The sequence below is a fragment of the Mixophyes fleayi genome, chromosome 1 (assembly GCF_038048845.1).
Source record: "Mixophyes fleayi isolate aMixFle1 chromosome 1, aMixFle1.hap1, whole genome shotgun sequence".
Taxonomy (NCBI): domain Eukaryota; kingdom Metazoa; phylum Chordata; class Amphibia; order Anura; family Limnodynastidae; genus Mixophyes; species Mixophyes fleayi.
Genome location: NC_134402.1, coordinates 391,899,103 through 391,921,463, shown reverse-complemented (window position 1 = coordinate 391,921,463; position 22,361 = coordinate 391,899,103).

The window sequence follows — 22,361 nt, the reverse complement described above, 5'->3', positions numbered from 1 at the left end:
GATTCATTCAAATTATATAGTGATGAATAGTATGTCTGGAATTCCTCTAATATAGAGTTTGGATTGTATGTCAATTGCCCTTGGGAATTTTTAATAGAGGAAATCGCATTGCGTGTACGCCTTTGGCGGAGTTTCCGAGCTAGTAGGGAATCCGCCTTGTCGCCTTTTTCGTAAAAAAGTTGCTGGGTCCATTTGAGAGTACGAGCTGTTTTCTTGGATAAGATCGCATTGAGCTGGCCCCTGACTATCGTTAGTTCTCTCAGATGTGACTGATCTAATGATCCCTGATGCTGAGTAAGCAGAGAGAGAAGTCGGGCTTCCAGTGCAGATATCTGCTCCCGTTCCTCTTTACGTCGGGAGGCTGCGATACTAATAAGACATCCACGTATTGTGCCCTTGTGTGCCTCCCAAATCGTGGACAGGGATATATCAGGGGTTTCATTTAGAGCAAAGAATTCATTAAGCGCCTCTGCTATCTCCAGACATGCCGCGGGGTTAAGTAAGAGAGTATCATCCAACCGCCACGTTGAGCTTCGCTTAGGAAGATTTGCAACGTCTAATTGAAGAGACACTCCCATGTGGTCTGTCCAGACAAACTGGTGAACCTCAGCCCTGCGAATCTTAGTGGCCAGACGAGTGTCAATCAGGAAATAATCTATTCGGGTGTATACGTTATGAGTGTGAGAATAAAAAGTATATCCCCTGTCCGTGCCATTAATCACCCGCCACCCATCCAGGAGGGAATGCTCTTTAAGTAATGCAGCAAATTGGTTGGCCTGCCGAACGGAATGCGCTTGGAGCTGAGATGAGGGTGCGGTCATCGGTGTCCTATCAAGAGAGGGGTCCAGAATCATATTAAAGTCGCCCCCATAAGCAAGTGGCCTTCGGCATGTTTGTGTATACGGCTGAATAGCTTCTGAAGGAAAGGGATTTGGGCACTATTGGGAGCATAGCAACAGATTATTGTGACCGGTAGCTGACCTAGTGGGCCTACTAATATGAGAAAGCGGCCATCCAGGGTCTGCAATCGAGCGGCACACCACCAACGGAACAGATGGTCTTACCAGAATAGCCACTCCTCTGTGTTTAGAGGTGGCTGAGGCGAAGTATGTCTGTGAGAAGAGTTTTCCTTGGAATGTTACATGTGGTTCAGTTAAGTGGGTCTCTTGAAGAAAGACTATGTCTGCCCGAGACTTTTTAAGAGCAGTCATAAGTGTAGTGCGTTTCTGGGGCGTATTTAATCCCTTAACATTAATTGTTAGTAACTGCAGAGACATGGTTTAGAAGATATTCTAGATTGCGTTGGCGAGGGGCTCCCCCGAGTCTGGCTTTATTTTCTTAATAATCATTGCTTCACTTACTGTACAATATACTTAATTTTGTTGGTTTGTCTGAGCACATTTGTCCGTTTGTTTGCCTGTGCAAGATTTGGGTTTATCACTTGATCATAAATAGATATGCTCAAACTATCACTTCTCCATACACTTTGTTGAATAGGTTGAATTTTTTTTAAATATAGTGAAATGCCTCCAAATTTTGAAAAACAATTAAGCTAAATTCAAAAAGAGGAACCCCATTTGAGCTTACTTTGATATATACTAACATTTTTAAGTTGAGCAAGAACAGAGAACTTTGAACTTCAAAAACAGTGTTCACAGTTTGCATTAAAAAAAGTTAAATACTTTTTAAAAATATTTTTTAACTAGTGTTAAAAAAAATATTTAAAAACACTTTTTTTTACCATAAATTGTGAACTTCGAACACTAATGGCAAACCTTAAAACTGGCTGCCAAACGGGAGTATAATAAAGATAATATGGCACACAAATGTATACCAGCCCACTTCAACCACTGCTTATAGGTACAAAATAATAACTATACCTTCAACAAAGTTTGTTGCATTTTTGGTGGGTTTTTTTTTCTTTATTTCATGTTATTGTTCCCTATAAAGTAACTGACAGTAAATACAGTAAATTCCTAAAATAATTAGGGCATCAAAAAGAAGGGAACAAATCACGAGTGATAGTGACAAGAAATAATAGAGCTTTTTATTTTGTGCCAATCTGTGCGTTGTAAGAAAAATACACCAGTTGACGTGCCAACAGATCTCTGGGAATGTTTAACTAGCAATGACATAATTGACATGTGCAGGAAAAAAGAGGGATCTATTTTTTTTTTGTACACTAGCTATAAATCATCATCATCATCATCATCATTTATTTATATAGCGCCACTGATTCCGCAGCGCTGTACAGAGAACTCATTCACATCAGTCCCTGCCCCATTGGAGCTTACAGTCTAAGTTCCCTAACACACACACACAGACAGAGAAAGAGAGACTAGGGTCAATTTTGATAGCAGCCAATTAACCTACTAGTATGTTTTTGGAGTGTGGGAGGAAACCGGAGCACCCGGAGGAAACCCACGCAAACATGGGGAGCACATACAAACTCCTCACAGATAAGGCCATGGTCGGGAACTGAACTCATGACCCCAGTGCTGTGAGGCAGAAGTGCTAACCACTTAGCCACCATGACAATTTGATGCATAGTTATGTGTATAATAAGATAAATAATGCCACTAATGACAATTGGAGGAAAACATTGTTTTTAGTTAGTGTTTTGTAAAAAAAATAGCAGTTGTAACTGGTATTAAGTAAAAGCAGTAAGGTGATGCTCATTTACGGCTCCTGCAATTAGTTATAGTCAGGTTTAGATTACATTGCCAATACTGTCAAGGTAAAATAATTCAAAATTGTTCTATATTGCTCTCTTTGCATAAACAGAAAGACAACCCATATACAAATTATAATTTAAACATTTACACAACATGGGATTGTCCAGATGAGGCCTATCTACTGTAGTTTATGAATAACCCACAACAGCTATATATGTTTTTTCTACAAATTTTAATTTGATTGCCCCTATTTTCACAAAAAACGTACACACCTCCTAACTGGTCTAATTTTACATCCGTTGTGGATTAAGGGGAAAGCTTCAAATCTACGTAATTTACTGCTCTATGGAAATTACTTAATTTCATTAACTTGATTCAGCAATCTTGCTTGATCTTAATTGGGAATCTTGCTATGATTTTTGTTCCACCCAGAATTAACAATTCTATTCCAATCATATAACTCAGTAGAATGAACTAATACTGGCATCATGGAAAATGTAATGATGCAGTGTGGCCTGGCATTTATTGGAAAGAAAAAAAAATGATAACTTCACACCTCTGTGAAACTACCTATTCAATTGATGCAAAGTTTTGCAGTAACTTTGCTAAGTTTTAATTTTCTGTATCTTTACAATACTTTTCCCCAGGAATGTTAACATATTGGGGAAAATCTATTTGGCAAGCACATTTTAAATTTAAAACGAAGGAAGCCACACAAGTATTGTAATCATAATTCTTGTGTACTAATGGAAACCAGCCAATCACACTTGGCAGACAAATCTGATACATTCTCTTCTTTTAAATCACTGTATTTAAATTAAGATTTCTTCCTAGATTACAAAGCTCATTGTATCACCTATGTCATATAGATTTATTCCATACAATAAACGTTATTATTAATTCCTATTTTCTTTTATCAGATTATTTTTGGAAGCTGCAGCATTACATTGTATGGTATTTGTGATGAGAAAATGAGCCAATCAAACCGATTGTTTTTCAATAGCAGTGCTCATAATGGTGGATAGAAATGATACAATGTGGAATATGTTTTATTTCAAGGAATAAAAATAGAAATGCAAGATGTGTCTGTGCAATCAGTTAACTGCGGAGGGCTTATTTGTACTTCAGTAGAATTTCGTTAGTATGAGGTTTGACCTTTAAAAAAATAGTACTTCTATAGAATTGTAATAATTTCTCCTTGCATTTATGCATTGGGGTGGCATTTCAAGCGCGGCACAGAAGTTCTTGGGTGCGTGAAGGTCAAACTTTCATAATTTGTAGCATTTTAAATTTAGGAAGCTCTTTTTGCAAGTGTGTTGCATGTCATAGGCATTTGGACTAAGTTATACCTGAACACTTGTCAATTGTCCCTAAGTTTTTTGCAGTCATCCAAATTTTTTAATACCTTAAGGAGCTTGTAGAGTATTGGAAGTACTTTTATGTTTTTAGTTTAAGATACACATTTTTGTACTGCGCATGCTCACCAAAAATTGACCCATATGTAAATTTTGACACATCTTACACTTATGGCTGCCGTTTTGAAACATCTTACAACAGTGGTCAGGGAACAGGGGTAATTTACCACAAATGGGGTAAAAATGAAATTCCTGGGGGTAATGCTGCCGATTCACATGCTGTCAGCTGTATTATAGACCCCTTTAAATGTGACATTGCTGTTGTACCAGAAGAGCCTCAAGGGTTGGCAGAGGCACTTCTGAGCTTCGATGCAATAATGAAGCACGTATTGCATTTAAAAAAACAAAGCAGATCTGTCATATTTTTGGATGTCAACAGCTGCAAAGGCATTCAAAATTGCACATGAGGAGGCAGTCAAAAAGTTACTGCCTTTTACAACAACTTACCTTTGCGAACAAGGATTTTCCACTCTAACGAACATAAAGACAAAGCTGAGAAATCTATTGAACGCTTAAGACTGTATCCAAATTGCTCTGATGTCAAAATGCCCCAATATTGATGCTCTCGTATCAAAAATGAAGCAACATCATTTCTCCAAAACCTAAAGTTTTGAAGTTAAAGCTTTCAAAGAAATTTTGAATAGATTCAATAAAATTTTGAATTACAATAATTAATAATATATGATTTCCTTCCTTTCAAATCAAGGGGGTAACGTTGGCATATCTAAATATATTTTGGGGTAAAAGGTAAAAAAGTTTCCTGACCCCTGTCTTACACATGTGACTACCTAAAGGGGCAGAACAGATGAAGGCTTCTAATGAAATCAACAAATTTGTATGGTAGAGAATGTAGACTGTAAGCAGCACTTATAAATATTATTATTGTCATTGATGTATGCCAGACATGCTTGGCAAACATATAAATGATAAATACTGTATATGACTTAGAAAATCAGCAATGCGTTTTCATAGATATTACCTAACATTTTTACCTTATAATATATATTAATATATTAATATATATATATTTAATATATTTAATATTTAATATATTACCTTTATTTTTCTAACAATATGCTACTTTTTTTTTTATTTCCTTCCAGCAAATTTAAGTTATTCTCGGCATGTCATTATTTCAGGTAGTTAACACCTGGTCTACATTTTAGAGATCATTAATTATTGGATTAGGTAACCTGCCAGAAGCAAATCTCTTTTGCTCCTAAATATAGGAGATAGTAGATTTCATTGCTTATTCATCTGCCATGTAAATTGTTTTTATTCAGTATAAAAATTGGACATGAATTTCATGTAGTTTATAGTGAAAAAAATTAATTATCTTAATGTTGTTTGAAATTAGCACTAAAATTAAAGAGGTCAGGTTATTACTCAAAAGATCGTGAATGGATTGAAAATTCCTGAACAGGGTCTTATTTAAATTTCAGTGGGCTATTATCTGGAGTGTTACTCAGTTCTCAATAAACCTGTGACCCTATGCCACTTTCATACTCACATGCCATCATGCACACAGTAGATGTGAGGTTACAAGTGACACTAATGAGCTGACATGTGTGCTCTCGTTTTTCATCACCCATTAGTAAGACACTACCAAAACATTTTAGTCAAAATAAAGCTCCACATTTTTTTTGTGTGTATATGATGACATATACAAAGTATTTTAAAATATAAGTGTATATGCACAATTTTCACATTTCACATTGTACTATGCATGTATTAAACTTTATTTAAATGTTACTTTTATTATAACATTTATTTGTATTATTATTTTTATTATTATTATTATTATTATTATTATTACTATCAGTGGTCTAAGTGGTAATTTAGAAGCGGTGGTATGGATAATGTAGGTGAATAGAATTTGATTGTTTTACAATAAAAGCAGTAGCTTTATCACCACATACCAGACAACTTATTATTATTACTCTTTATCTATAAATCCAGACATATTGCACTGCACATTGAGACGATTTTGGGATATATTTACTAAACTGCGGGTTTGAAAAAGTGGAGATGTTGCCTATAGCAACCAATCAGAAACTAGTTATCACTTATTTAGTACATTCTACAAAATGACAGCTAGAATCTGATTGGCTGCGATAGGCAGCATCTCCACTTTTTCAAACCTGCAATTTTGTAAATATACCCCTATGAAGCAAACAGATTACATCCAATACCATGAAACAAAATGTAAAGTTGACCCTGCCAAATGAGCTTACGTACAATCTAAGGTGTGGTTGTAAAACAATCAGAATTATTGGGGGTGGAAAGTATATATGGCTAAAGTAAGGCAGAAGCATTTATAGACATCAACATTTAGGCTTCCATTTGCAACTGAAATTTCTGGGCTGCTACCGGTGGTGTTATACGACTGGAATAAGGAGAGACAGTGAAAGGTAGAGACATGAAAGATGTACTAAGCATTGTAAAAATCTTAACACAAACACCTTCTGGTACCCATAACTGTCCATCACTATTTATCTTAAGTAAACCTCATTCCTCTTCTGGATATGACGAAGGCTTTAGCTATCAAGCTGCACAAGTACTCTTGTGGTTATTAACCAGCTCTGAGTAGATGTCTGCCCTGCCCAGTGTCTGACTTTGGCATTATGCTTACTGTTGGAAACAGAAGACAGGATACTTGTTCCACATGCTCAGTGGCAGCTGTTGCTACCAAGGAGGTATTGGTTATACCTTTGATGTTGTGAAAGGTTTCAGTGGTATTAGGTGGATGTGGAGCCACAAACACTTTTAACTTAAACAGGTTGCTGTATATTGAACTTGGTAACAAGACTTGATGCAGATACTCACTGTTGTAGATACAGCACAGCAGCAGCAGGTATACAGTTTTATGTGCAGGTACACTCGTATATGTATATATGCAGATGCAGGCAGGTTTGACACACTGCAGGTCAGTGGGCACAGGCTCTCCTCTATTGTAAAATAGAGACCCTCCGGTCACTCTCTCTGAAGCTTCTTTGGGTCTTGTAACTGTACGCAGCAAGTAATTTCTGCGTCTTCACCCTCTCTCAGTAATATCGGAAGCGAGAACTTAGAGTTCTACGGTCGGCGCATGCGCAATAGAGCATATCGGACATTATCGTCTTTGCCTCACTTCCTCCTACACTAGACCACCGGGGATGGTTCTTGCTTCTTGACCTGTTGTCTAAGATCAAGTGCAGTTGTGTCAGAGCTGCACTTGGTCTACTGGCCAGGGGCCAGGTATGCTGCTTTGAAAGCCTGGAACAATTGTGCCACTGCAGTAGCGACCCAGGGGTGACAAAAAATCATGGGTCGAGTACCTTAAAATAGATATCACGTGATTATGTTGACAACCATTTATTTTTGACCAGCGCCCTCATTCTTTGCGAGAAATTTTTTATAACAAGCCCAGCCATTAGGCTGGGGCCATATCCTCTTGGCCCTATTTATTTTTCTCTACGTTTTGTCACGTTCAATTTTATGTTTTTATTAATGGATTTTAGGGTGCGGATATGCCCTTATGGGCTCTGTCCCTGAAGATCTAAGGGGGCAGTGTGGCCCTGAGATTCCAGCCCCCCTGAAACCACCGTCTGTCCTCCCTTCTAGGGGTTGGACTAGTTGTCGAGCACTGGGTGAAGCTTCGGCAGATCCCAGGGGCTAAAGGACCCCCACCTAGCCTTGCGGAAAAGGGAGTCTAATGATCCTTGCCCCCAAGGAACCTTTTGGTTATGGTGGTCAGGGACTAGGTCCCTTCCTCTATAGAGGAGGGCCATGTTCTGAATCCCTTGTGCACTATTATATGGTTTTGCACCTTTTTCGGACACTTTGGATCACATCACGAAAGCACGTTCCCAGGCTTTAAAAAAAAGAAAAAAAAAAAAGTACACCACTGGGGATTTGGCTGACATGTAGGTAAAGGAGAAGGAGCGTAGCGCTCCTCTACTAACAGGAGGCAGTGGAGATCACCAAAGGAGAAGCAGAGATAGCAACAGCAATAACTGACTGTTGACAACAATGACAGTCGAATTCACTGGGTCCATCAGATGAACTGAGCTGGTACTCAGAAAATCTTCTTCACCACTTTAAATTTGGTGTGACGACATTCTTTAGCACCACAATGTAATTTCCCACTGCCTTTTCTTAATGATTTTATATTTTTGAAAAGATGATCATGTGGGAGGAAGGATACAGAGCTAACATAAACTACAGCTATCACTAGCTGATGATCGCATTTACAATATTTATCTACAATAAGAATACATTTTCATCATTTTGGCAAGCTAGATGTTGTAGACAGGCATATAGAAATATTAGGAAAATAGTTTTTTGCTGTGGTGGAACTTGGGCTGGGGGTCCCAGGAGCAAAAATAGGGTTCAGGCCCAGTATTACTCCCCTTCCACTTACCCATATTCTAAAAATACATAAACAAATAGGATAAAGAAGTTTGTATTATTTGTCTGTTTATTGCTGGTCATGCTTCCATTTTTAATTTGCCTCATCTCCTCCTCAACCTTAGCCAGCACCACCTCCTTCTTCTACTGCAGCTCCTTCTCTGCAGGACTGCTCCCTTAGTGACAGGCTCCCACTAAGCCACACAAAATTACCACGGTAGCGGGCAGAGGGGGGTTACAGAGTTGTTTCACTGCAGAATTGTATTTGCAATAAAATGTCTTTGCATCCTATGTATAACTCAATCCGTGCTAGAGAGGGGCAATGGGCTGGTAGCCATGCAGGCTGTTCTTAATTTTTTAATAAACAAGAGAAGTGCGTTCTCCTCCCAATGATCCTATTTCTGAAAGGGTCCTGGACCTGCAGCTACATCAGTCCCTATGCTAATCCAGCCGTGGTCACTGTTCTAGTGTGAACCAAAAAAAAAATGTCTGTATGCGGACCAGTGTCGGACTGGGGCATGAAGGGCCCACCATGGGACAGCAACGCTAGGGGCCCACCAGAGGGGGTGTGGCCAACCATCAAAGAGGCGAGACCAGACACTAGAGGGGGAGTGGTCAGCCCACAAAGGACAGCTAGCACAATAGTGTAGTATATAAAGAATGCAGTGTGTATAAAGAGTACAGTCTTGATCTGCACCTTAGATTGGGCAGAACAGTCATCAAAAATCTGGATTATCCCACTAGACCAGACTTGACTAACCTGTGACACTCCAGGTGTTGTGAAACTACAAGCCTCGGCATGCTTTACCAATATATAGCAGCCTATTGCTGGAAGGGTATGCTGGGACTTGTAGTTTCACAAAACCTGGAGTGCCACAGGTTAGCCAAGCTTGCATTAGACTCAGAACATTTGACAGACTGTCCTACCTGTTCTTGTCACCACCTGTGGCTGCTGGTTTCTTTAGCTGCGGCTTGTCTGGATCCTGGAATGTTGAGGAGTCCTATTTGGAAAAAATAATGGGTACATTTAGAAAATTTCAACCAGCCCCGGCGTTAAATCAATAGGACCCACATTTAATACTTAGGACTTCCTCCAGCCCCAACATAAAAGTAATAGTATTCCCATTTAATAAACCTATTTCCCTCCCAACAGACAGCCCCTGCAATAAATTAATCACATTTACATATAATAAATATACCTATTTCCTGCAACCGTCACTGCTATTAAATAATTCATATTCACATTTAATAAATATACCTCATGCTCCTCAAACTCAGCCCCACATTCAGTTAATAGCGCCCAAACCACCCCATCTTAAATTAATAGTCCCCACTATAAAATTAAATTGCCCCATCTTCACCCTACAAAGAAAATAGCACCCATTATTTAGCCACCACCTACCACACACACATTACATTGCCACAAGCCCGTTGTGCCATCACACACACATTACTGCGCCCCTTCATCACCATGATGTGCCTCCTTATAATCACACTGCACCCTCAATGCTGCTTTTGCTCCCCCCTTCTCCTGGCTCCCCTTCACACACTGCCATACTGTCTGTGCTCCCCCTTCACTCTGCCATGCTCCCCCTTCTCTGTTCCATGCTCCCCCTTCTCTGTTCCATGCTCCCCCTTCTCTGTTCCATACTTCTATTTCTGTTCCATGCTCCCCCTTCTCTGTTCCATGCTCCCCCTTCTCTGTTCCATGCTCCCCCTTCTCTGTTCCATACTTCTATTTCTGTTCCATACTCCCCCTTCTCTGTTCCATGCTCCCCCTTCTCTGTTCCATGCTCCTATTTCTGTTCCATGCTCCCCCTTCTCTGTTCCATGTTCCCCCTTCTCTGTTCCATGCTCCTATTTCTGTTCCATGCTCCCCCTTCTCTGTTCCATGCTCCCCCTTCTCTGTTCCATACTCCTATTTCTGTTCCATGCTCCCCCTTCTCTGTTCCATGCTCCCCCTTCTCTGTTCCATATTCCCCCTTCTCTGTTCCATGCTCCTCCTTCTCTGTTCCATGCTCCTATTTCTGTTCCATGCTCCCCCTTCTCTGTTCCATACTCCTATTTCTGTTCCATGCTCCCCCTACTCTGTTCCATGTTCCCCCTTCTCTGTTCCATGCTCCCCCTTCTCTGTTCCATGCTCCTATTTCTGTTCCATGCTCCCCCTTCTCTGTTCCATACTCCTATTTCTGTTCCATGCTCCCCCTTCTCTGTTCCATACTTCTATTTCTGTTCCATGCTCCCCCTTCTCTGTTCCATGTTCCCCCTTCTCTGTTCCATACTTCTATTTCTGTTCCATGCTTCCCCTTCTCTGTTCCATGTTCCCCCTTCTCTGTTCCATACTCCTATTTCTGTTCCATGCTCCCCCTTCTCTGTTCCATGTTCCCCCTTCTCTGTTCCATGTTCCCCCTTCTCTGTTCCATGCTCCTATTTCTGTTCCATGCTCCCCTGTCACTTACCTTTTCTATCTGTTTCTTCCTTTTCTTCTACTCTGTCTTGCCGGCATGATGACGTCACGCCCGGCATTCAGTGCGAACGGAGCCGGCGCTGAGGTCACGTGAGTTTTTTGGTTTTTTTACTATTAAAGTTTCTAGCTCCCCCCACCAATGAAGAGGGGAGCGATTCAGGGTCGGGGCCTACCGGTGGATAGTCCGGTCCACCGGCGGGCCAGTCCGACCCTGATGCGGACCCCTTACTGCCAGCAGTAGTTCTGCACAAGAAACAGTGGATGGGGACACAGCATTTGCTTAATCCATTGTTGTCAGCTCTCCCTGATTATTGGGGATTGGATTTTAATAAACACTGGGTGGAGACACAGCATTTACTTAATCCATTGTTGTCAGCATTCCTTGAATAGTAGGCACTGGATTTTAATAAACTGCCTTTTGATGTTTTTGTTCTTGACGTAACATTTTTACACTGTTCAACCCGAACATTTTTTTTGTTCTGTATCAATACAAAAGTATAGATATTGACGCAATTCCCTGGTACTCCACTCCTAAGTGATGTGGAAGAGAGTCTACAATATAAGTAAGCACAAAGCTTTATATAATGCAATAAAGATATAACAACATAACAGGTTGTAAACAAACAAAAAAATCATAAATAGTTATCCTGATGTTGTGACATGTATTAGTGGTCACTTAGACAGGTATATATATACGTCCCAAAAGACGCCTGCATGTTTCCAAAAAAAGTCAATTCCAACATGGGAAAAAAACAACTTGCAGTTTGTGGTCACATGTATCCTAATATAATGCTGGGTGTTGCCCGTGATTCTTCTGGCAATCCACTGAATAGGAAAAGGAGGTCAGTCAATAGATGGACTGTGTCGCTGTCAGACAGGTGCTTGCTAGCACATGCGCAGTTAATCCTTGGTGCTCCCAATTGTAGAGTTCTCCGTCTGTTGCCTCTTACGTTCCGCTTGGAGAACGAATCTCCTGCGGCTGCAGTCTAACGTTAGATATCACTTACTTGTGATAAGGGAGAGGGAAATGGATACCCTCAAATCCTTTGTAGACTACATAAGTGTGGGTCTCGCATTAAGGAAATATTCCGGTGAGACAATTTAAAATACTACGATGAAACTGTACCAATACTCAGGATTTTGAGGAACAGGCAGCCAGACTAAGTAAGAAGTTCAAGAGAAAAACTACAACCCCTCTCTAGTTAAGGAAGCCATCAAATCAGCAAGGGAAACTGACAGAAACCTATTACTCACAACAAAAGTAAAGAATCCCCACAACACACAAGGATAGGCTGATATAAGATTAATTACACAATATAGTGTCCACGTCAAGAAAATTAGAAACATTGTCTCAAAATATTGGCCAATACTTTTGAAAGATGAACAACTGACAGGCCTCATTTCAACCAGACCCAAAATCACTTTTAAAAGGTCACATAACCTCCACAATAACTTAGTGAGGAGTGCCATATCCTCTGAAACACACTACACCTTGAACACCTGGATGAATAATAACATAATTATTATTTTATAGTTATTCTATTTCTGTAACAAATGTTCCACTTGCAAGAATACCCATATACATGCTACAAAACTCGTTGTGGAATTTACATCAAACCACAACGGCAAAAAAATTAGCATTAAGGAGAAGTTCACGTGTGAAACGAAAGGGGTCATTTATCTCCTACAATGCCCTTGCAAAAAGCAATATGTAGGGAGAACTACTAGGAGTTTAAAGACCAGACCTGCTGAACATTGTAGGAACATCAAGAACAAAGTGGAAAACCACAGTGTATCAGTGCACTTTATGCAATACCATAATAGTGCCTTCACCTCACTTAAGTTTCTGGGTATTAAAAAGGTCAGACATAACTGGAGGGGCAGCAATTTTATAGAAAAGATTTCAAGGGATATCTACCGTTAGACTGCAGCCGCAGGAGATTCCCCCGCCAAGCGGGATGTGAGAGGCTACAGATGGAAATCTCTACAGCTGGGAGCACCAAGGATTAACTGCACATGCGCTAGCAAGCACCTGTCTGACAGCAACACAGTCCATCTATTGATTGCCCTCCTTTTCCTATTCACGGGCAACACCCAGCATTATATTAGGATACATGTGACCACAAACTGCAAGTTGTTTTTTTCCCATTTTGAAATTGACTTTTTTGGAAACGTGCATGCGTCTTTTGGGACAAATATATACCTGTCTAAGTGACCATACATGTAATACATGTCACAACAGCAGGCTATCCCTGCACTGGACTACATCTTACTACGTAATAAATGAGAGCTTACACTCTTTATCTAACAATTTTATGATTTTGTGCAATTTTCTATTTGCCATTTTCTATTTGTGATTTTTTGTTTGTTTTAAACCTACATCTGATATGTTTTTATGCTCTGGCCAGAGCAGCTTATGCCATTCTTATTAATATCTTTATTACATTAAATAAAGTTTTAAATAAAGTTTTGTTATTACTTATATTGGAGACTCTATTCCACATTACTTAGTGGTGGAGCACCAGGGAATTGCGTCAAATTCTATTACATATATCATCTGAATGGTAGGGAGACCATTCAAATCCCCAGAGGCAGCACCCCACTATCACATTCTTTTTCCACGTTGAGGCAGACAGCGCTGGGTATTTTTCACCGTTCTTTCTGAAAACAAAAGAATGTCCAGCAAATAGTGTGTTATCTTTTTAGAAACACTGATTTAATTCTGATTAAAGAATAATAAAAGGCAACTTTCATAGAGGTCATAAAACACACAGATAAAATCCTTAGATGAATATAGCAAGTCCACTCCTACCAGTCGTGACGGTTAATCAGCATTCTCAATATCTCAATAGGCTTATCGAACTTGTGCTTGCCACATGCTTCCATCAGCAGCTGGATGGTGAATTTGCTGAAAAACACTCTGTCTAATCCAACGCGTTTCGAACCAATACTAGGTTCTTTTTCAAGGTAAGTCCAGTTACAGTTACTCACCTAATACTTCACATTACTCTCAGCAACCATAAAACTGCTGAGTATTAAAAGTAACTTAACTTGATGGCATGTTCCTTTTCTCTAAAGTTACAGAAACACTAGAAACAAAAAGGAGATCATTCACAGTAGCCATTTTGTTGAAGCCAAAACTCATTGAGACATAGGCAGAGCCCCACAAAAATGGTTCTAAGATTGCAGACTGTTACAGTTTTGGTAATGCAGAAAGGAGGAGATGGTTCCTAGTTGCCATTTCCTCTTTCTTAATGACCTGTCTCGATTCAAGTGTAGGAGAGTTTGTGGACAACTGGCACCCCCCTCCCCTCCCCAAGGGCGCCCCTGCACCCAGAGGAAACACTCCTTATAGACATGTTTAGGAATTGAACTCGTGACCCCAGCGCTGTAAGGCAGCAATGTTAACCATTGCTAACCATAGTGCCACCAAGCTTATTTTGGCATCAATTTAAGAAAAGGTGAGAAGCCATAATTCCAAAATCATAGATCTCTACAGCCTTAACCCCATTACCAGATCTTACTATTGTCCCCATAGGCTCTTGAGAGCAGCTCTAGTCAATTTATTAAGCTGTGGAAAATTTTGCTTTTCACAGCAAAGTAACACCATATCAGGGCTGTGTTACTGGTCTTTTACAATAGGATCCAGCTGAAGCCTCTCTGGCTTTGCTGGATCACTTGCATGCGGTAAATAGCAGAAAAACTTTATGGAGGAGCTGGGCTTCGCCGGAGCTCCAAGAGCAGCCCTAGCATTGTAAATTTGCAGCAATGCACTTATTGCATTCTGTCAATAAATAGACCCCTGTGTATCAATTAAAGTTCACTAAAGATGAATAAAGTGCAAAAGATTTGCATTATGATTTGCATCCTTCAATTCATGTTGAGGAGTGTGTACTTCTAAACAAAACAAAAATCCAACTCTTAAAATTAACTGACCACTAGAAAGGATTTTTTCTTGTTTGAAAAAATTGTACAACACACAATATCAAAACACATATTGAGTATTGCACCAAACATGCCCAAAAAAATAGAGGTAGCACTGTGCAGTTGTTCATGCATAGAGGCTAAAACCGACACTGATGTTAAGGGCCATCACTCATTTTGCATAAAAAACACAAATGCATATGAGCGTGTCTGATAAGTATTTGACATATGGTTCACATGAGGTTGATATGCGGTGGGTGCATTCAAATGCATGTGGTAAAGAGCTTTTTAAATTTATTTCAACACTCCACTAATTTCACTAAGGTTTTCAGTAAGTGAGCTACATATAGAAACCCCTTTAAAGTGAATGGGCCATTGAAATGAATGGGAAAGCTCTGGTGAGAAATAAATAAATAAATAATTCCATCAATACACAACATGTCCTCCTACTTAAATTCCTCAACCAATCCCAGTGTTAGACAGCATGGGCTGGATCCCACTAAAACAGGGGAACAACAAGTGTGGGGTTTCCCTGCTAGTGAGAAACCTGCCCAATTCTACACTGTGGGTAAGAGCCCTAACTGGAGGTGGTAGTATGCAGATGTTCATATACAGCATAAGAACAGGTAAAGAGTATTACACATAGCATATAAAGCATGTCTAGTCTCCTGTCTCAAAGTTAATTTGACCATAAAACTGACAATAATTAAAAAACTTTTTAAGGACACAGTTGTTCATACTCTGGAAAATAAAATATGTTTGTAAAAAAATGATTATTATAGTTTGAGATGAAAATAAAATGTGGGAGAATATTTATTTCCCTGGTAATAACTTTATATTGCATGCTTGTAGTTACAAACAAATACACCCTTTAAGTTGTTTTATGTAATTACAGTATTTCACTTGCATTTGCTTCCATAGGCTTTGAAGGATTGTGCATGAACACTAATTGTGTTTCTAGATGTCTTAATGATTTCTGATTCTTGATATCTGTCTGAAAGATCTCAGTCATCAAGAAAGAACATGAGTCACCCAGTTAGAGGTCAATATTTGTAAAAAGCCTCTTAGCTGTTTCTGATTTCCTATTGTTAAATATTTTATTAGCAGCTTGCCTGGTTATATTATGTGCACTGCTGTTTAAACCAATAAAGCAATATTTGTGACTGATACATCTCAATGCAGAAGTGTGTGCATAATATCCTGGATGAATCATTTAAACCAGGGGTGTCCAACCTTTTAGCTTCCCTGGGCCACATTGGCAGACGACGAGTTGGTTTGGGCCGCACATAAGATACACTAACAATAACGATAGCTGATCATCCAAAAAACCATAGAAAACATAGTTAACATATATATATGAGAAAAAAAGTTATATATATATATATATATATATATATATATATATATATATATTAGATATCACTTTTTTTCAAATCCCCCTATACTTACTTACCTTTCAATCACCCTGTTCAAAAAATCCTCTCTAGTTATTATACTATAATCAATTTTTCTATTGTTTCGCTGCAATATGATTTAAGCCAGGCATTGTATATCAGGGTGCCCTGACCAGGCCTGCGGTACCTGACATATACACCACTGTGACCCCAAATTGTGACCTGTTTTGATAATTACACCACTATTTTAGTTAAGGGATAACAACTTATAATGGGCCAAAGAGAAAAATATATAATGCCCCATTAGTAATACAAGTAGAAGTATGTAGCAGGGAGATAAGGTCCATGATGCTCCAGGACCAGGTGACTTTTATTCAATTGTTAGCGTCCCTTGAAATAATAAAAAAAATCCCCCTTAACTTAACCTTTTAATCGGCTTGTTCTCCTGTCCTCTTTTCTTCTTTTCTCCAATTCTGTGCTGCTGATTGTTCTCCTCGCGCTGGTGTCTCCTCTGTGCTGCACTCCGCAATGGATGTTGGGCGTGATGACATCACGGCGGACATTCACTGCGAGCGCCGCACGGAGGAGACAAGGGTGGGAGCCGGAGTACCAGCTGACATGACCGCGTGACTGCAAGGTAAGTATTTTCTTTTCTTTTTTTTTTTGCAGGATTTTTTTTTTCCATTAAGAGCGCTGCTCCCTTGCCACAACCAAAATCCCTTCTGGGCCACATTTACAGGCGTGCTGGGCCGTTGGACAACCCTGTTTTAAACTGAAATTATGATACTTTGATTACTCTACAATGCACACAACCATAGTTAAACACATTTGTATGTACATTGAAACTATGTACAATGTAACTGTATGTTGCAATGCACTTGATATAGTATGAAATCTGAATTTATCAAAATGGTCAATTAGTCAACACAGTATAAAAATTATGAAATTTGCCTGCCAAACCTCACAGCAGTTAAACCAATTATCTTTCTGTAAAATTAACAAATGGGTATACTGTTTCAATATACAATGCTCTTTATTATCATCATCATCAACATTTATTTATATAGCGCCAGCAGATTCCGTAGCGCTGTACAATTGGGAACAAACTGTAATAAAACAATACTGGGTAATACATACAGAGAGGTAAGAGGGCCCTGCTCGCAAGCTTACATATCTATTTATCTGAAACAATATTCAGATTTCCCTTGAAATATTGCTCTATATGTGTTAAGGGAAGGGATCCGATGTCTGCAATTAAAGTGCTAGACATTACACCATCATCGCCGCCAGCATACACTATATCAAACACATGGATTTGATTGGTTTTCATCATATCCTACATTGAGGGGTATATTTATTAAACTGCGGGTTTGAAGAAGTGGAGATGTTGCCTATAGCAACCAATCAGTTTCTAGCTGTCATTTTGTAGACTGCACTAAATAAATGATAACTAGAATCTGATTGGTTGCTATAGGTAACATCTCCACTTGTTCAAACCCACAGCTTAGTAAATCTAGCCCTAAAACTGTTAGAACCCAGATTCAAACAACCAGCAGGGCCTGTACTAGACTAAATGGAGTACAGGGATGAGCAACTATCACAGAACAGTGCTTTCTAATTATTATGTGTATTTTGTATTGTAATTAATCCATACAATGACCAGGGCCACCGAGAGGGGGGGAGGGGCAGGTACTAATTACCCGGACTTGCCAGGGGGCCTGACCAAGGCCCTCACTGTCTACCTTTTATTTTTCTTTTCTTTTTTTTTAGCTTGTTTTATATTTTTCTTTTTTCTTTTAGTATTTTTTGGTGGGGGGGATTATGGGAGGGCACCACCCTCTTTATTGTTTTTTAAAAAAAACAAAACAAATACTCACATCACGTGATCGTGGCACCAGTGCACTGAATGCCGGACGTGACATCATCACGTCACGCCCAATATTCATTGAAGAGCGGCGCAGAGAGGACCAAGACAGAAGAGAAGAAAAGAAAAGATGCTGATACAAAGGTAAGTAAAGGACCGAAGGCAAAGGGAGGAAAACAGAATAGCTATATAGTGATGAAGGAGGAGGGGGCAGAGGCACCGAGTGATGAAGGAGAGGCACATTACAATATGGTAATATAAAATTGTTCACTTGAGGTCGAGGGAGAAAACAGTCCTATATAGGCTAAGCACAGTATTTTGGAATTTTGATTTGCTAAAACATGTCCTACATTTAAACAAATGAATTAATAAGTATTTGTGTTTTTATACATTAAAATAATTGTGATAATGCTCATTTAGACCAGCATTATCAAAATAGCCAGGGTGCTTACTGAATTTTATTTCTGTTAAAAGCAATAGAGATCCAGTAGGGTCTTAATTACAGTATCGTAAAGAATCCTTCATGGCAATCCCACAGATGCTCGATCAGATTGAGATCTGGGGAAATTAAAGGCCAATCAACACCTTGAGCTTTTTTAAGTTCCTCAAACCATTCCTGAACAACTTTTGCAGTGTGGAAGTGCGCATTATCCTGCTGAATGAGGCCACTGCCATCAGTGAATACCATTGCCATGAAGGGGTGTACTTGGTCTGCAGCTATGTTAGTTAGGTGATATGTGTCAAAGTACGAGCCACATGAAAGCCAGGATCCAAGAATTCCCAGCTGAACATTGTCCAGATCCTCACATTGCCTCTGCCGACTTGCCTGTTTCCCATAATGCATCCTGGTCCCAAGTAAATGACGAACACGCACCCGGCTATGCACATGGTGTAAAAGAAGATATGATACATCATACCAGGCCACTTTCTTTAATTGCTTCTTGATCCAGTACTGGCACTCACGTGCCTATTGTAGGTGCTTTAGAAATGGTAAGGCGCGGTACCATTGAAACAGGCCATCCCCCTACTCCCACAAAAAAAGAACTAAACATCACTCCTCATTTCTTAATCCTATTGGACAGCTGTCTGTGCACGCAGAGTGAGGGGTCTATGAGAATGACACAAATACTAATATAATATTTTTAGAGCTATACATTTTTCTCTCATTCAAGAGCCTTTTTTTCTGCCTATGGTTTAAAGATTACCTGTAAACATGACAGAGATGATCCTCTCACCAGATGTCTGCGTGCCTCCAGTCGTGTGGTGCCCTTATCCTATCCTTGGAGGATACGAGCTGAGTAAGGGCACCGTGGGCTGATAATTACACCATCTGCGCTATCCACCCATGGGATATGCACAGGCTACCATCAAGCATTCATAACCTGTTCATAACCTCTGATATACTGTGGGATAGCTACTGCTACATGATCTATGCACATCATGTCCTAATAGCTGACAAAGGCTGGTACACATTTGAAAAGTTTTGGTAAAACAACTCTAGTACATAGGACTTTTGTGAGCCAGCCAACCAAGTTGATATGATTAGCATTGCCAATCCTAACAGTCCCTGACTTCATAAGTTCCACTGGCATTGCTAGTGACATTCCACTTTTTAATATGATGTTCCTTGCCACTGTATTGATAATATTCATATTTTATTTCTAGATCACTCAATCAATTAACAATAGTGTGCACCTGCATCAAAGACATCCTATTGTGTATATGTTACAGTATTCAAAATTACAATGATGCACTGCCCTATTCCCTTTTCTGATAATTTTGTGCAATTCTAATAGCTTGGTTTCCGATTTCTGTTTTTCATTACTCCATAAATATATACTGTCGACGAACAGATGTATTGAGGAGAAAACAAAAGTTGGTTGGCACTGGCGCATTTTCATTGCCAGCTCAGTAAATAGAACCCGCAGTTCACTGTATAGTTGAAGCAGATCTTATGAAAAACAATTTGTTTGTATCTTTTTTTCACAAATACACAATGACTATTTTATCTTACTGCAGTTTCTGTTGCTATAGTTACAAAAGTTGTAAAATGTCTTCCAAAAACCCAAAACATTTTGCTATTTTAGTGTCTTTCAATGCCAAGTTCGTTTGTACTTTCTGCGTGATGGGCAACCTGAAACAATTTGGGGGCCGCACGGTGCCACTCTCTAACCTTCAAAAGAGCAGCACTATAGCCTTATTTTCAGTAATAAGTTAAAACAATATATTTCATGAAAAAAAATAAACACTTATCTGTAATAATATATCCGCAAGCATTTTAAACAAGTGTTACAAGTTATAATAAATAAACCTGACAATAAAGCAGAAATAATAAAGCTTATATTCGGCTTTCAATGTTTTTAAAGTGTTTTAAAACAGTATGCAAAAACCACACAGACACACATTGGGGCTCATGGAAAGTTTAACACTGTGGCTGGATCACTTATAAATAACTTATTGTTTAAATATATTAAATTATTAGCGCAGGGCGCTAATTTATATCTTTGCAAATGTACTTATTTCCAATATCGTGTATTAGAAATGTACTGATTTTTTAATATTCTGTGTATTTTGGTATAGGACATTTATTTCTGAGACGAGGGGAGAAAATTCATTTTTTGTTTAAACCTTTCTAGTGGAAACCCCAATTAGGCTGTGAGAGACCAACACTTGAATACACAGCACGGAGTTGCTACCTGTATCCTGCCTGGTTAAAGTGAAAGGAAACATCTGATCAATGTGATTTAGGATATCGCAGATTAGTGTAAATTTTGTTAAGCATAAATTGCATTTAAAATCCAAGTTTAAAGAACATCTCACATCCTGATGTTAATTTTTGAATGAAATATTTAAGTCTTTGTGGAGCCATCTCGGATCAGGGGACTGGCTTACCCTCTGCCAGGATTTGTTTCAGAATCTGTACAAAAAGGAGAGCTGTTTGACCATGTTCTGTATTATACCATCTCTACTTCTGGAGATCACTAGTCCCTTACACTAATGTATGAATTGTCCTTATTAGGTCATAAACATCATTTGCTTCAAGATCCTGCTTTGACAACTTCTTACCTGCTGTAATTCCTGTGACCGCAGATTAGACCAATTTAATCGTTTATCCAGCTGTTCTTAGGTTTGGATCCAGCATTCCAGTACCAATGCTTGACCCACTACCTGCAGCTCTGGCCAGTGTGATAGGCCAGTGGAGAAACCATCCACAGCAACCCTGATCTGAAGGCAAGAGGTCAGGGGTACCAGCCCAGGCAAGGGCGAACACAAGCAGTGAAAGTCCCCCAGAAAGACACGGTTCTGGATGCCACTAAGGAGTCCAGTGGTGGCAGCAGCTTAAGCCCTTCTACTGTATTTAGAAGGCACCTTTTGGAGAAAGAAAGAGGATGGTGGCAAGGCAAGTCCAACCGGTCCCCAGCATCAGAACAGACAGGGAGACATAGGCGTCCATCCTGGCAGAGACGCCATTTCACCCAAATGTACATATGAAAAAGATGCGTACAAGCTACATACGAGTGTATATGCCTCCTCTCCTTCTTGTGGCTGGAGAGCGTATTTTAGCAAGATTTTCATGCACGAGTAGGAGAGTTAAACTGCTATTGTTGCTGTATCTGAGAGTTTTTAAAACTTTTTATTCCAACCTAATATTAAATGTGTATTTTGCTATGAAATTAAAGGTTTAAAATTAGGTGTGTAAGTACATCTGATGTATGCCTGATACAAACCTAATGCGAATGCTAATGGTACAAAGATGCATGCATCTTGCCATTCTTCCAACTTTGCATATTTGTGTAATTTTGTTTATATTGTGAACACATTTTACATCTTTGTTTGAAGCAAATGCATTCAAACTCAGCATTGCTCAATGTAATGAAGTGTCATATACACAATAGAGAGTAGAGTCTTGACTGTTATTAATAAATGTAAAAGTTTCAAAGTAAAAAGTAATCAATAATATAAAAAATATAACACAACAAAATGTTAAATTATATTAAATTAAATGCATTAAATACATTTTAAGTAAAATGAAATAACATCTGTTGTTTTTCTTTTTAAAAATGAAAAGGGAATCTTCTTTCCTTCAAAAAGAAATGTCAGTTAAGTAATTTAAACAGACAACTGCAACCATAGCCTGCAAATTTTAGCACAAGGTGGGTGAGACTCAGCTCAGCATCCTATTAGAAACATTTTAAAGGACAAAACATGCAGTAGGCACAGTGACCCAGCACA